The sequence below is a fragment of the Eschscholzia californica genome, unplaced genomic scaffold, assembly GCF_041429995.1.
Source record: "Eschscholzia californica isolate CP2 unplaced genomic scaffold, dmEscCali1.0.p SCAF_5, whole genome shotgun sequence".
Classification (NCBI taxonomy): domain Eukaryota; kingdom Viridiplantae; phylum Streptophyta; class Magnoliopsida; order Ranunculales; family Papaveraceae; genus Eschscholzia; species Eschscholzia californica.
This window is the reverse complement of record NW_028238472.1, coordinates 24,738,566-24,751,137: the sequence shown is the minus strand read 5'-3', so window position 1 is coordinate 24,751,137 and position 12,572 is coordinate 24,738,566. Positions and strand designations below refer to the sequence as shown.

Below are 12,572 nucleotides of genomic sequence, written 5' to 3'. Positions count from 1 at the left end.
CCCTTTCTTTTTCTACTGTTTTTTTGTTTATTTCAATCCAGAAGATAAAAAACCAAACAAATTGAAGAAGAAGAAGATTATATCGGGATGGAGAAATAGAAAACAATCCTCTCTCTCTGTCTCTCTCTAATGTTCTGATTTATAAAACAAAAGAAAAGAAAAGAAAAGATGGTTCAATGATGATCCAGAACAATGGTGAACTACTCTCTCTCTCTCTGAATTTGTCTACTTTAGCCGAGACTGAATATGAGATGATGCCCAGCCTCTAGGTTTTCAGTTCAAAATGAGAGCTGATCCACTCCTCGGTTCTCTGTCCTCTATATGTAGAGAAAACAAGCATAAAAACACCCGCCAGTTCTCTTTCTCAATCTCTATAAAAAATTTCTTCTTTTCATAACTAAAATCTCACTCAATCTCTCGCTCGCTCTATTGTTTCTCTTTGAAAACGAAATATCCCCATCAATCTTTCCTCTTTCCTTCTCTGAAAAAGTTTCAGGATTTCTTTCTCTGTCTATCTACTGTAATATCGTGAGGAAAACATAGAAGGAGATTGGGCTTCCCAAAAATTAAGCGCCCAATCGAGTGATGCTCGTTGGATCTCTAGTCTGTCATGAGAGATGGATACGGTACATCACGAGCGATCTCAGGAAGTTGTGACGCGACTTTTGAGGGGTCTGTGTGTTGCTCTAGTAACATCTGTCGTTAGATTTGAGTGCATTATCGAGATAAACTCGAAGCATCGTGCGCTCGATGCATGGGATCATGTTCACAAGAGAATCATGCATGTCGTCCCGCTGAGCCCAATAGTGTACCAGATATTTTATCTACCCATCAGATTACACCACATCCCCCCGTTGGATATTTTCCACTGTCCTTTAGGTGAATTGGTTAATTGGTTTTGACGAAAGCTTTGAATTACTCTATTTTGCTCATGCGGACTCCAATTTGACTTTCGTTTTCACCGTTGGGTTCGTCTTCGACTCTACTTTCCATCCGAATATAAGTATTGGCTAAAATTTCTAGAATCAATGATTGACCAAAATGCCCTCATGTGTCTTTCTCTTGTTTTTATCTGTTTTTCTCGCTCAACTCCGTAGAATACACTTGGGGTAAGAGAAACAATCAATTTATTAAAATAACGTCTCATAATAGATTAACTTGTTAAAGTTAAAAGAATTGGCTAAGACATTTTCATGTCTCATCATGACGCCCAAAATTTTAGTTTTGCTTGGGGCATCCCAAATGTTTGACCTAATCCTTTGGATGCCGGTACTGCCACATTTCAGTTAGACAAACAAATTCAATTAGGTATCTGAATCTAATTCCTTGCAAATTTCTATTCATTTCTCCATTTATATAGAAAAATTTTAGGCGCAACCAACAAAGAAACCTAACGATTTTCATATAGCTTAATGGAGGAGAGAGAGTAAGAGAGAATGAAGTCGATCAACAGAGGAGAAAGAACGACTATCGTATAAGAAAGAAAACCAACATAATTTTGTTTTCTTTTGTTTCACACTAGGTATAACCCGTGCCTCCGGCACGGTGAAACTCGTTCGACGCATGACTTGGTTAATGAGAAAGTGTATATGTCTTATACTACTTTCTTTCATCTCTAAACTATTACCATTGTCTTGAATGAAATCATTTATCACATTATTATTCGAAGAAAAAGATAGTTTGAACACTTTCACTTAACAAACCCAAAAGAAACTCTTTGGTAATTTAACAAATGGAAAGAGATAAAAGTTCAAAAAAGAACATGGAATCTCCCAAAACATTACTTGGAATAAAAATTTCTCATTTTACATATAAAAATTTAAGTGATTGTAACAATAATTATCATCCTTGAAGCCTTGTCCAAATCATTCAGGTAGAAGTTAAACTAATCCTACTCTCCGATTAACTTCTTCACAGGTAGCTAAGGAATCATTAACATTTAACTCTTTCGGGAAACCCATTTAGGATTTCTGTATCCTGGTTTCTGTATCCAGTTGGACTGAAGATCATATAAAGTATTACGTAAACATCCCTGAATTCATATACATTCTTGTGAACTTATCAGAATATTGTGTGCAAGGATGTAAACTCGTCATTCAATGTATTACTGATTTTAAGAAAATATATCATGCTTACCTGCAACTTTTTTATTTTATCGGCTTTTCCTAGTGGATCCGTCTCCGCAAACACCAAACTAATTCCAACCTCATTGGTTATGGCAGTTATTGTTGGCCAGTTGTCTTCAGTCACCATGATGCTCAATATGTCCATTGATTTTAGAAATGATATTACTTGTATTGCTTCTGGCTTTACTAGATCTGTTAAAGACAAAGCTCCAGCAACTGTCCCATCAACAGCAACCAAAACATATGTCCGAGCAAGTTGTTCGCTCTCTGACAAGTACTCCATAACCGCCAGGCAACAGATATATTGTGGGCATCCATAAGCCTCTTATTTCCGACGAAAACCAATTTGTCACCAACTATATGATGCAATCCTAGGGTTTAGAAATGTAAAGGCAACAAATGGAGTAAACCGGAACTTCAACAACTAGCAAATTATATTAATCCCAAAGTAAATAAGCAAACAAGAGTAGTAAAGTTAAGTTCAGGTAACAACCAATAAGTCTTAGCCCTCACAACCTCATTACCAAACAACGACTCCTAAACATAACCAACTTAGGACAAACACTAGACAACAATACTTGGGTAAGCAACAAGTACTAAGATGTGGAAACAGCAAGGTTGAAAGGTGTGAAAGTCAGAGAATAGAAAGAGAAATTGAGAGAAAAGAAAGGTGCTCAGAGAGAAAGTAGAGAGAAGAAGAAAATAGAACTAGAGGAGAGAAAGAAATCAGATGAGAGAGAGAGAGAGATAGAAAAGAGAGGAAAGAAGGTTAGAAAGGACAGGATCGAACCTGGGAAGAAGAAGATGATGGAGAGGAAGAAGAAGAAGACTTGAGAAGTAGGATTTAGGAGGCAGCTATAGTTGAATACTCTTAGTTGTCATCTGCCCTTATGTGAAGGTTGAGGTGGTATTTATAGAGTAGAAAACTTGCTGCCCAAGTCTCTAGAAGAGGCAGCTTGCTGCCAAGTCTCTAGAAGCTTCTTCCTTGCTGTCCAAGTAGCCCTTGCTGTCCAAGTTCTAGAGAATTCTAGCTGTTGTCCCAAGTTAAACAAAAATAATTCCTAACCATTCTAAATACCACAACTAACATAACTAACTGTTAGACACACACACACACTACACACTCACACACTACATGACTTATCCTTAGGCTACATCAATTCCCTCTATGTGGGAAGAACTCGACTCCGTCGAGAATGCTTCTGATAGTCTCTGAAACAAATCTTCACGATGTCGCCGTAACTCCTTCTCATCAATCCACGAGCACTCAGTTATTGGCCTATCTTTCCATCGAACAAGATACCTTCGTAGTATTCTTCCTCGAGTCTTGGTAGTCTTCACGTCCACAACATCTTCAATAAGATCTTTACTCTTAGTAGCATTGATTGAAGAAACTCCAGGTACACGTGTTGCCTCTGGTGGATCCCCACCATTAAACATTGACATATCTGAAATATTAAAAATTGGGGACGTTTGTACATCCTCTGGCAGGTCCAAAAGATATGCATTGTCACCTAACCTTTTGAGAATACGATATGGCCCGAACTTTTTCTTACTCAGCTTGTTATATGACCCCACGGGAAATCTTTCCCGGTTAAAATAAACCATAACCAAATCTCCAACTGAAAAAGAAGATTCCCTGCGATTTTTATCGGCTGCCTCCTTGTATTTGGAATTGGAAACTCGCAGTTTCTCAAGCACTTCTTCTTGCACACTCCTTATATGATCAATAATATCGTCTGCTTCAGCACTATCTTGACCATGATATGGAACTGGGGAACGATCAAGGATATGTGGAATGGGAAAACCATAAACAATTTCAAAAGGAGTCTTGCCAGTTGTTCGATTAGGAGAGTTCTTATAGGCAAATTCAGCTTGCGGTAGAGCTAAGTCCCATTGATGTGGCCTTTCACCAGCCAAGCATCTTAGCAGATTGCCAAGGCTGCGATTAACTACTTCCGTTTGCCCATCTGTTTGGGGATGATAAGCACTGCTAAATTGAAGACTTGTCCCAAGTTTACTCCACAAAGATCTCCAAAAATGACTCATGAATTTGGTGTCTCTATCTGACGTGAATGTTTTGGGAATGCCATGCAACCTAACTATTTCCCTAAAGAACAATTGAGCTATATGAGATGCATCTGATGTTTTATGAAAGGCAATGAAATGAGCCATCTTAGAAAATCTATCGACCACCACAAAAACAGAATCCATCTTTCTAAGAGTCATTGGTAAACCTAGAACAAAGTCTATACTAACGTCATCCCAAGCTTTATTGGGTATTGATAGGGGTGTATAAAGACCTGTATTTTGTGAATGTTCTTTGACTTCTTTACTTACTAAAAGGCAAGCAACGCTGCCCCCCTCTGTCTCAAGTTTGGTTGAGTTGAGGATCATGATTTGCTTCGATCGGTCTTTGGGGAAAGGAAGAGCAACATTGTTTGTTGGCATTTCGGTGTCCTTTTGAGGACACAACGTGATTTCAACACCATCTTTCTTAAAGGTATACGTGTTTCTCTCTCCGTCATGGTGTGTCTTCCTATCATACTGCCAAGGACGTCCTAATAATATATGGCAAACTTCCAATGGGACTATGTCACACCAAACCTCATCCTTATAACTTTTCCCTATAGAGAATTTTACTAAGCAACGTTCCGTGACGAGAACCTCATTTCCTTCTTTGAACCATCTGACGTTATATGGTTTAGTCAAAGGCTTCGTCTTTAGCTTTAACTTGTCGACCATTTCTTGGGAAACAAAGTTCTCGGTGCTCCCACCATCAACGATAAGTGAACATAATTTGCCTCCTGCAGTGCAAGTAGTGCGAAAGAGATTACGCTTCAACCATCTATCACTCTTTTGGATCTTAGGAGCAGTCATGATTCGACGAATGACAAGAAATTGACCATCAGTGTCAGCGTTAATCTCTTCGGTGGCATCTTCTTCACCACGTGATTCTTCTTGGTCCAAACCATCCTTGTCACAAGGGTCATTGCCACCTTGGTCAATCAGATTTGATTGTGGAGCAAACTTTCTTTTAGGACACTCTGATGATCGATGTCCTAGCTCACCGCATTTGAAGTAATTAAACGGTTTTGTGTCAAGGATACCTTTGTTTCTATCATCTATCACTTGGTTAGCCCTAGCATTATTTGGAAGGTTTGTGGCCTCATTGATCCTTTGGCTACCTACTTGAGATCTTTCCATTGAACTCGATATAGTATTGCGATTTGAGGATCGCTTGAGTTGTCCCTCTATTTTCAAGGCATAGCGATACGCCTCGTCTACTCGTGTTATGTCATGAAGGTCAACCTGATCTTGAATAGGTAGGCGTAATCCAGCGATATAACGAGCAACACTCTGATCTTCATCCTCATTTAGATTATTTCGTGCTTGAAGCAAATAAAACTCCTCAGTATACTCATCAACGGATCGGTTGTTCTGACGCAGATTGTGAAACTTTCTGAAAAGCGTTTGGCGTTAGTCAGACGGAAGGAACTTCTCGCGAAGTTTGGCTTTCATGCGATCCCACGATCTAATCTTTTCCTTTCCTTTGCGTATTCTCATTTCTTGCACTTGCTTCCACCAAACGAGGGCATGTCCTTTGAGTTTTAAGCTCACAAACTTAACCTTTCTTTCTTCTGGCATGTCTTTCCATTCAAAGAATTGGTCGACCCTGTCAACCCAATCAAGGAACTCTTCCGGTTGCAAGCGGCCCTCAAAGTCGATTACCTCAACTTTTATTCCCTGATCCCAATTCCTATCAGTGGTCATAACAGGTCTATTGACTATTCTATTTACTCTACGACCCCAATTTGGAATGACTGGTTCAGAATCATCTTCATCGTCACTTTCTGGAGTGACCTCTGGGGGTATCCTATGATGGTGACGATTAGGAGGTGGTGTATTAGCATTAAGGCCACGGACCAGGTTGGTTAGTTGGGCTAGTTGGTTTTGTATTTGTGTGATTGCCTCTTGTTGGCGTTGGAAGGCTTCATGCCAAGCCTCTCCTTGAGGATTTTGGTTTTGGTTGGCCATTTGATGCAAAACAGCAATGCAGAATGCCTAAACTAAATGATGACACTTTAGAAGACTCGAAATGTTATGAGAAGGTCCTTATCTAAACCTAAGACAGCTAACTATGCAATAAATTATAGTTTAAGCTTGCTGGAGTTTTATGTAACACTTGATGTGCAATGCAATATGATGATTTCGGCTAACTAAAACTACACTAAACCATGCTCTGATACCACTTGATGCAATCATAGGGTTTAGAAATGTAAAGGCAACAAATGGAGTAAACCGGAACTTCAACAACTAGCAAATTATATTAATCCCAAAGTAAATAAGCAAACAAGAGTAGTAAAGTTAAGTTCAGGTAACAACCAATAAGTCTTAGCCCTCACAACCTCATTACCAAACAACGACTCCTAAACATAACCAACTTAGGACAAGCACTAGACAACAATACTTGGGTAAGCAACAAGTACTAAGATGTGGAAACAGCAAGGTTGAAAGGTGTGAAAGTCAGAGAATAGAAAGAGAAATTGAGAGAAAAGAAAGGTGCTCAGAGAGAAAGTAGAGAGAAGAAGAAAATAGAACTAGAGGAGAGAAAGAAATCAGATGAGAGAGAGAGAGAGAGATAGAAAAGAGAGGAAAGAAGGTTAGAAAGGACAGGATCGAACCTGGGAAGAAGAAGATGATGGAGAGGAAGAAGAAGAAGACTTGAGAAGTAGGATTTAGGAGGCAGCTATAGCTGAATACTCTTAGTTGTCATCTGCCCTTTTGTGAAGGTTGAGGTGGTATTTATAGAGTAGAAAACTTGCTGCCCAAGTCTCTAGAAGAGGCAGCTTGCTGCCAAGTCTCTAGAAGCTTCTTCCTTGCTGTCCAAGTAGCCCTTGCTGTCCAAGTTCTAGAGAATTCTAGCTGTTGTCCCAAGTTAAACAAAAATAATTCCTAACCATTCTAAATACCACAACTAACATAACTAACTGTTAGACACACACACACACACTACACACTCACACACTACATGACTTATCCTTAGGCTACATCACTATACCACTCACTCCAGATCTCGAATGCACCTCAAAGTCATGCACCTCAAGGGAAGAACAGACTTGTTGGCGCAGCTTCTTAGCATGTTGTGCCACATCCTTAGCTATTGGGTGCTCACTATTTACCTGTCAATGAGAATTTAAATATCTTTTAGTTTTTCAATTTCTTTCACGTTTTGTTCGTTGCTTATACAACTGTCTCAGTTTTTCTTAAATAAACATCGAAACAAGCAAACCAAAGTTAGGTGGTTGCTACATAAATATATTAACCTCCTTTGCAGCAGGCAACCATGTCGTACATCACTTGGATAGGCATGCCTGAGAAAATCATTGTACTAACTACCACAGGTTTCCCCTCCGTCAGGGTACCTGTTATATCGAACACTACAGTTTTCACTTGTGGGTTTAAGGAACAAAAGAGGTTAGGTTTAATTGTTAGTTATTTGTCTAGGCATGTACAGGGTCCATTTTGTGAAGACAATATCCCTTTAAATATGTAAAAGAATGATCTCCACTGGATTTAGTGTATTATTGGGAAACCATAAATGAAATTTTTTTTGCCTTGTGTGCATTTTCAAGTTTGGTAAGAACACCTTGACAAGCGCCCTTCCCTGTGGCTACCATGACAGTTGTTGGGGTTGCTAGTCCCATGGCACATGGATAAGCAACTACCATAATCGAAATACCAAATTGTAGTGACAATTCAAAGGCATCCATTGATTTCGGTATCCAGTCTTTAGGGTAAATAGCAGCTTCTCCAGGAATAAACCAGTCCAACCATGTGAAAACCGCTACCACAACAACTTGCAAAAAACATAGAAATATCAAATGTCTTCCTATATGCCAGAATAAAGAAGTTATATGACGAAGTTGGTTTAACTCTTGCCCTTATATCTTAGATTTGCAAAAAGAAAGTTTTTATTAATTTTGACTTCAGATCAGTTCAGATATGATAACGCACTGGAGATTACCATGTGTTCTACCAATAAAGCATAACAATATTAAATTGATAAATGTACTACTTATCATTCAATTACATAATATCTACAGTTCCTCAATTTTCAGTGATTGTTAATATAACAATAGTTCCTGAAACAAGTTTATTTCCACAAAATGACATAGAAGAGCAGAAAAACTGTCAAGAACATACAAGTATCCGAATTGTATTTGTTCGCTGGATTGAGTGGTCAGACTTAAGAGTAAAAAGACATTCTTCTGCTACAATGACAGAGAAAGTAGGAGCAGAATTTGCGTTCTACTTTCTATAGTGTAGACAACTCCAAAAGTTCTGATAGTCTTAAGAGTGGATTCTTGTTGCATCAAACTCAGTATGATATGAGACCTAATAACCAAACTCTTGTGTCGTACTCTCTTCCACTTTGACGTAATTGGCACGTAGGCAGTTCCAGATACAGTAAAATAAGTGATGTTTAATGCAACAAATTAAATTAGAATTTGATCCCATTTCTTTAATCTCTCTTCAAGTCTCTTTTATGAAAGATAGTCAAAACCACGTTCTTCATCTCAAACCATATTAAAATTCTAATAAACATTGAACATCAGTTGGCCTCACCCAAAATATTTAAATCCTCCATCATCTTTGTAGCTTGAGTCGAATAACTATCAGTTACTCTTATGAGGACTCAAAGATTCATTAAAAAAACTTATAACTTGAATCATATATCACACTCACGTATTAAATCAAGACAAATACATACCACGGGAACGAGGACTTCGAAAATTTGATAAGCCATTTTTTTAACAGGAGCTCTAGCAAGCTGGGCAAATTCACCAGCAGGACAATGTGGGATAATGCAGTATCTGATCCAACATGAGTGACTTTAACCAATAAACACCCATTCTCGTTCACGGTTCAACCAATAACTTGTCGATAACATTCAAATATTACAGAAAGCAAAATAATATCCTAATAAAGTTAGACAACCTTGTCCTCTGGCCTTTGCTTCCCCAGTGATCATGTTCTCACTTACCTGGCTCTTACCATTTGAAACGACCCCATCAACAGGAACTTTTGCCCCCTGGGGACGATCTTTATGACATCGTTCTTTTGTATCAGTGCAGTACTTATCTCAATTTTATATATCAAATTCCCTTCTCCATCAAAAGATAGCAAAAATGTTGTATCAAAACTTAGGGAACGCAAAACTTCTGAAAAATCACATATATAAATTGAAAAGGTTTATAATTCCATATGGAGTAATATCTTTAGATGTAAAATATTGAGTGGACGATCTAAAAAGGTTAATATGCTTATCTGAAACTGGTTTCACAAATTGAAGCCCCTCCCTTAAAGTCGTTTCTTCTTCATTAGCATCTGCAAAACCAAGAGGACCACATTTAAGGAAACCTCTATAAGAGGATAAATATATATCATCTAAGGAAACCTCTATAATAATCAATCCAAATAAACCAAAAAAATTTAGTCCCAAAAGAAAAAGGAATAGCACACAAATGCTACATAATAGGAAAAAGAATAATAATAGGAAGAAGAAGAAATTTACTCAAAATTTCATAGGAGGGCCCCAAATAGAATTGGATGTAAATGTAGATGAATATCCAGAGATACCTAATTGATCCATTCTCGTTGATGGAGTAACCGCCACTAAGAGACTGAATCAAAATAGCTACAGTTTGAGGGAAATTTGACAACACAACTTTAAGGAAATTTGACAAGACAACTTTAAGGAAATTTGAACAAACAGGATAATGTATTGAGTTCCTTAAGGAAATTTATCGAACACTTAGTGTGTGTCAATGATAAACATTGCAGGTCTCGATTTATCACAATTGAAAAGAGAGCAAAGAAGAAAAATATGAATTGTAATTAGAGTTAATATCAAAGTTATCAAAACAAATAAAACCTTACAAATAAAATGAATGCATCAGTAAAATACTTGAACATAAATGATGTTAAGGTATATCACCAGGCCCAAGAACACACAAGCCCACCGACGTCATGAGGATGACCGGCCGACTAAGAAGAGCAAGCCCAAGCCGGCTATAATTAGGGTTTCCTAATTATTAATAGTTTCCTAACTATTAATTGTTACTTTATGTAATAACTTGTATAAGGAAGTTTCCATGTTTCCTAGATTTACTTCTATATGTAACTTACATGTAAACCTATAAATACTCATGTAAACTATATGAATAAACACACAGAGAAGTCTTTCTCATATTTCTCTCTCTCTCTCCCACACGATTTCTCTCCCTCTCTCTCTATGTTCAAGTTAACTATTATCTCAATTATTCAAGAGGTGATTTACCTCTTCACATGGTATAAGAGCCAATTTAATTTTTTTTTCTTTGAATATCAATTTATTTTATCATGACTACTACTGAAGTCGATTCTGGAGACTATACTCCTAATTCTCCACCTAATCCGGTGTTTGATGTTCATCACTCTGATTCACCAACTACTATTCTCATCACTCCTTTATTTAGCCGGAGATAACTATGCCTCTTGTTCAAGAGCCATGAAGATGGCTCTTCGAGCTAAAGATAAATTCGGTTTTGTAGACGGTTCTATTCCCAAACCCACTTCTCCAACTCAATTACACTCATGGGGAAGGTGTAATGATCTTGTCAGTAGTTTGATTATCAACTCTATTGCTCCGGATATTCGGTCTTTCGTTTTATATGATGAAAGTGCCGCCGATATTTGGCGTAATCTTTATAAACGGGTCTTCCAAACCAATGCTCCCAAAATTTATCAATTAAAACGGGCAATTTCTTCCTTCAAACAAGAAGGATATGATGTCTCTTCCTATTTCACTCAACTCAAAACTCTCCAAGATGAGTTACAATCTCTTATGGTAGTCGATCCATGTATTTGTGGTCAAGGGAAATCATTACTTGATCGTACTAATCAAGAACGTGCCATGGAATTCCTTCAAGGACTTCATGATAGATTTTCGGCAATTCGAAGTCAAGTTTTGTTCATGGATCCTTTTCCTTCGATCTTAAAAATCCATTCACTTGTTAAGCAAGAAGAAATCCAACAAAATATCATGGCCGCTACTTCGAATCCACCGGAAGCCGCCGCTCTTGCCACCTACAACAATGATCAACGTCTACCTCGCATGGATAAATCAACCGGTCAACGTCCTAAACGACCGCGTCTGTTTTGCGATTATTGTCAACAACACGGTCATATTCGGGCAACTTGCTTCCAACTTCATGGTTACTCGAACCGACAGGGTCAACCGACTCGCCCACGGCCATATCGTCCCATCGGTTCGGTGGCAGCTAACATGGCAACCCCTAACGATAATCAGCTGGACTCGGGGGTGCCTCTAGCCACCAGCCTCACTAACGAACAATACCGTGGCCTGCTGACCCTTTTGGACCAGCAGTAGAATTCTGCAGGCACCCACCAAACAGCACCTAGTCAAACCGAACCCAACATCAATCTCACGGGTTCGGCTCCCAACCTCTCAGGTATTTCCTTTTTATACCCCCCCTTGGATTAACGATTTTGGCGCCGCCAAACACATTTGTTGTCACTTATCTCGCCTCTCCTATTATACTAATGCCCCATCTAATTATTTTGTCCGTCTTCCGGATGGTTCTCGCATTAAGGTTCATCATATTGGCACAATTGTTTTCAATAAACAATTTTTACTTCATAATGTTTTACACATTCCGGAATTTAAAATCAATTTAATTTATGTTTCTCAAATCACTAAATCTCTTCGATGTTTAGTAACATTCGATTTCGCTTCTTGTGTCTTTCAGGACAAATTGACGAAAGCGACGATTAGACTTGGTGATCTCCACGATGATCTTTATTTTCTTCGCACGGACATTAGAATTTGTTCGTTTTCAGTTCCAATACTAGTATCAATAATAAAGATATTTCCAATATATGGCATTGGCGACTTGGACATCCCTCTTTTACTTCCTTTAAGTATTTAGTTTCAAAAACTCCATGTATGAAGTTAGTATCTATTTATAAAATTCCGTGCGAAATTTGTCCTTTGTCCAAATTTACACGTTTACCTTTTCCTTTAAGTCATACCTCATCTTCTCGTTCTTTTGAACTTATACACGCCGATTTATGGGGACCCTTCTCTGTCCCTTCCCATTCCGGCTGTCGTTATTTTCTCACTTTGGTAGACGATTACTCGTTGTACTTGGATATTTTTAATGTCAAACAAATCCGACACCTTTAGACTAATCAAGAATTTTTCAGATTATATATCCACTCAATTCAATTCGTCCATCTCTCACTTAAAATCAGGACAAGGAACGATTCAGGTTCCCAAAATTCAAACCATTCGCTCTGACAATGGTACCGAATTCATGAACAATGAAATCCAATTATGGTTCCGCAAGAAAGGAATTCTCCATCAAACTAGTTATCCTC

The 12,572-nt window shown here is 38.2% G+C and overlaps 1 long non-coding RNA gene across 1 annotated transcript; it reads right to left on the bottom strand.

The window, feature by feature from the left end:
- Positions 1-1,676: 1,676 nt before the first annotated feature.
- LOC147537934 (uncharacterized) lies at positions 1,677-10,425 on the bottom strand. Its single transcript, XR_015226229.1, has 3 exons — positions 9,706-10,425; positions 7,184-9,518; positions 1,677-2,482 (listed from the first exon to the last, which is right to left on the bottom strand). It is a non-coding gene; the product is annotated as an uncharacterized LOC147537934 (long non-coding RNA).
- Between the last annotated feature and the right edge of the window lie 2,147 nt (positions 10,426-12,572).